This window comes from Littorina saxatilis, linkage group LG8 (assembly GCF_037325665.1).
Source record: "Littorina saxatilis isolate snail1 linkage group LG8, US_GU_Lsax_2.0, whole genome shotgun sequence".
Lineage (NCBI taxonomy): Eukaryota > Metazoa > Mollusca > Gastropoda > Littorinimorpha > Littorinidae > Littorina > Littorina saxatilis.
The window spans coordinates 5970681-5975505 of record NC_090252.1 but is presented as its reverse complement, the minus strand read 5'-3'; positions in this window follow the sequence as shown (position 1 = coordinate 5975505).

Sequence of the window (4825 nt, the reverse complement as noted above, 5' to 3'; positions counted from 1 at the left end):
TGTTGACAGTTTTTTCCACTGCTCCGGTGACATGAGCATGTGCGCATGTGACGGTGCCAGGACATTTTCTCCGATCCCCACAAGCGCACGTTGTGGTTCGGCATTCTGTGTGAGGACAAGATTGCGCAGGACATCAACCAGCTGTGGTAGTTGTTGAGGAGTCCAACACACGAGATGCTTGAAGACTGCATTCAGACTTTCTGCATTGTTGTTGGTCCATGTAGGCGTTGCAATGCATCCATCCCAGAAAAGTCTCAGAACGTTGTCCTTCAACTGATCAGCGAGTTTCTGTAAATACCTGTCGTCATCCGCTGGCCACTGGACTGCTGCTCTGGCTACTCTCATGTCATATTCAGCTCTGTTGGCCGACTTGACCACTCCCCGTTCTCCGAACATCAGATCAATGAGACGGTTTCTTCTACTCGTCTCCGCTCCCACTTTGTCACGAAGATGCCGAATCGTGTTCTTCTTAAGATGTAGAGTGCCTGCAGTTTGGGAAGGCTGCTCTCACTGCCCGCGTTAGCGCCTTCTCGTCGTCGGTGCCTATGACCATTTGTGGCGGTGTGTGTAAGAGATTTGAAATAAAGAAGATCCGTATTTATCCTTATTAATCTCCTTCCAGATTCTTTATAGGTGCACACACACACAGTCAATCATCTGACTCCCGCTCAGAAGTTTAGGAAAGCAGAGAGAAGACTAGAAGAATTTGTAGCCTTTCACCAACTCATTCTTTCCAAACAATAGCCAATGGTTTAGTTAGAACATACAAATTGGTTTGTTTCTGACATAGCAATTATCAACTCATTCTTCAAATTCTCAAATATTTTCTTGCTTACAATAATCAATTCATGACCTTTTGAAACTCATTCATTCATTGTCCACGACCTTTTGAAACTCACTCATTCATTGTCAACGTCAGAACATATTTACAAGGACAAGAAAGCAAATAAACAAAACATAACTTTTACGTTATGTGGAGGTGACGATGTAGCTAGCCTTCAACCTTACGGCCTCCATCGCACCCTCGCCACACTGGCACCACCCCGCACAAGTCAGACTGGGGCGGCCTGTTACAAAATATAACACCCTACTGTAACAAACTAACAATATTCAAAAACACACCAACCGAGCACAAGAAAATTATACAATTCCAAAATTATTCAAGTACACAAGTCATGTCCGCGCATACAAAAGAAATGTTCAAGTTCACACAAAACTAGCAAAGTACCTCATCTTCCAATATGGCGGCACCCATACAAAAGTCCAAGTCATCCCGGCAATGTTTCCCGGTTCCAAGGTTGACATCAAGATCAAATGTTTTCTTCCAAAGTTGACATCAAAAGCAAGAGCAGGTTTTCTCATCGGAGAGCCCAGGTCGAATAACTTTCAATTGTCAGGCAGTTTACAATCACAACTTGCATAACTCACAAAATCAGGCGGTTGCGATTATAATGTGAACAACTCACACAGTTGTAAACGCACGTGCCGCGAAACCAGTTTGACCCGGCCGTAGCTAACATGGAATCTTACTGAGCTGTCAAAACTTTCCACTCTCAAAGTTAAACAACTCCTGACAAACTCTTTGTATTACAAAAAGCACTAGTTATTTCCCTTCAACTATAAACACCATAACCGCGATTCATTACAGTGTGGTTTCTCCCGGTTCCATAAGCGCCGCGGCGACTGTGGACAAAAAGTAAAAGAAATCTTCGAAGGTACTGGTCGAATGAAGAAAGATCGGCCCGGCGGTTATTGGTGGTTGGTCAAGGTGGTCCTTTCTAAGGGAGAGGTTCTTGAAGTTTAGAGATGTCACCAAGAGATCGCCAAGGTTAAATGTCTTGTCAATTCCCAGTACTGTGCGTCCGTTGCAGCAGAAGGCCTTTAGGTTCTGAATTTGATCTTCGTGGAAGAGGATCACAGAGGGCGACACTGCTGGGCCACACATCTTGTACTGGATACTGTGGAGGAAGTCACGGAGGCTGGTAATGCTCGTCAAATTCAGCATTTGGTCTGCCAAGTTGCCCGCTGGTCTACCCTGAACTCCGTCTAGTTTTTGGCGCTCAGCTCGCTGCTTCTTCTTGATCTGCTGCTTGTTGCGCGGCTGCAGCTCGATCGCTTGCCCCTGGCTTTGACTTACCATTTTTGTGTAGATTATATTGGGCGGCAGATGTCGGTCGGCGGCAATCTGATCCATGACTGTTCCCGCCGTGCGGACGTAACATCCTTTGCGCGTCTTGGAATTGCCATGCGGTGGCCGAACACCCTTCCACGTTCCCTTGTATTCCACCAGAGCTAACCTCATGCTGTTTTTGTTGAGAAGAGGTGCCGGTCCCTTCTCCACCCAAGTGATGCGGCGGATGTATTGAGGGTCTGCAGCAAGCGTTGAATAATACCGGACAAGCACAACAATATCTTTGGGTCCTGGTTGTGGATCGTAAGGTACTTTCGTCCGAGAACCGCCAATCTTCAGCTCCCTACAAAGCTTGCCTTCATGCAGGAATCCTGCCCGCAGTAGACCGTTTGGCAATGCAAAGAAATGACATTTGTTGGTTCTTGTCTTTGTCCACACACCACAGTCGTCGTCGTATCGGTTGCGGATGTCCTTATTGCGGCGCTCCACGTTCCCAGAGTTACATAAAATCACCGCGATGTTCTCCTTAGGACCTCGTGGAATGCGGGAAAGGCCATCGGAACCTTCTCGCAGGAGGCGCAGAACTTCATCGGTGCTGTTGAACTCTTCATTTTCCAGATTGGAGACGGAGACGTTGTCCACAGCGACGCCATAAGAAGTCGGTTGGTTGTTGCTTGAAGCAGTACCTGAAACGTTCTCAGAAACAGATTCGGCACTACTGTCGGCAACAGAATCGCCAGCATCAATGTCTGAGTTTTCAGCATCAGCAACTGAAACAGAATCGCCAGCATCAATGTCTGAGTTTTCAGCATCAGCAACTGAAACAGAATCGCCAGCATCAATGTGTGAGTTTTCAGCATCAGCAACTGAAACAGAATCACCAACCTTCCTGTCACTCATCTCAAAATCTTCGCTACTGTCACTGGACAAAATGATACTCACACGTTTCCTCTTTGTACAACTCGCCTGTTGTGCAGCTGCCTCATCATCATCATTATCATCTTCATCGTCATCATCTTCATCAGACTTGACAGTGATTCTCACACGTTTCCTCCTTGTACAACTCGCCTGTTGTGTAGCTACCTCAACATCATCATCATCAGATTTGTCAGCGACTTTGGGGCTCACTTTGCACGGTGCTTTGGTTTGTCTGCGGCAAATGGTTGCAAAATGATTGGGCCTGAATAGCTCTTCATCGTCTGGTAAGGCCATCATTGACCACATTATCGTGCAAACCGGGGCGCGTGACAGGCGGACGCCACGTCCCCTGACCACACTCCTCAACGACTCTGCAAAAAAAAAAGGCCCGAGAAGTCGGTGGGCAGTAACTGTGTATTGGCTCGCCTAAGACAGCACTGGCTGCTGATAAGTTGAGCATACCACACCACCCCCCTAATTTGCATGTATCCTTCAAAATTCTTTCAAACTCTAAAACGTCCAGGCGTTGATCCTTGAAAGCGTCAACAAACTCATCACTATCAGCATCATATAATGCCTGGTTTTTTACCATTTCAATCGCCACTTTCAAACGTAGGATATCATGGCACGAGTCATTTCTGAAGGCTCCTAGTGACACCGCCCTGTACAAGAAATTTCCGTCCCCCTCGACATAGACGGGTACGTGATCTGCCAGTAGGGCTGGGTGGTAATGCTGCAGGATTTCTTCAGCCCCAGGGTCAACTTTCCTGCGATGCAGGTCGGACATGGTTTCTGCAGGTTTCAGTTGCGGCAGGGCTATTCGGTAGGTCTTAAGCAACAGCTCCTCGCTCCTACCAGGTCTCGTTGGCGCATGAACCAGTCTGCCGTCGCCTTGTATATCTCGTACAGGAACACCACCGAGATCGGGTCTGCCATGGTATCGAGGTTCTCGACAGCCTTTCACCAGTTTGCCCAGTAGTGGTCTACACCTTGCAAATTCGTGCCTGTGGTGCTGTTTTGACATAGCCTGTGGTGCTGTATTGACATAGCCTGTGGTGCTGTTTTGACATAGCCTGTGGTGCTGTTTTGACATAGCCTGTGATGCTGTATTGACATAGCCTGTGATGCTGTTTTGACATAGCCTGGGGCGCTGTTTTGACATAGCCTGTGATGCTGTTTTGACATAGCCTGTGGTGCTGTATTGACATAGCCTGGGGCGCTGTTTTGACATAGCCTGTGATGCTGTTTTGACATAGCCTGTGATGCTGTTTTGACATAGCCTGTGATGCTGTTTTGACATAGCTGAGGGGGCCCGGGTAGCTCAGGTGGTAGAGCACTGGACTTGTGATCGAGAGGTCGCTGGTTCGAATCCGGGCCGCGACGGACACGGGTCAACTTTATGTGCAGACCCAGAGACGGTATCCATCTCCCACCCCCGTGTCACCACAATGGCACGTTAAAGATCTTGGTCATTCTACCATAAGTGCAGATGGCTGATACCACCTAAACACGCAAACATCAAAAAGCCGTGAGGGCGTAAAACTCGAATCGTATAAACCAATTAATGTCCAATATAGGCAATTAAGACCTGACGGACAATAAGCCCCTTAAAATTTACTCTTTTTTTTTTTTTGACATAGCCTGTGGTGCTGTTTTGACATAGCCTGTGATGCTGTTTTGACATAGCCTGTGATGCTGTATTGACATAGCCTGTGGTGCTGTTTTGACATAGCCTGTGATGCTGTTTTGACATAGCCTGTGATGCTGTTTTGACAT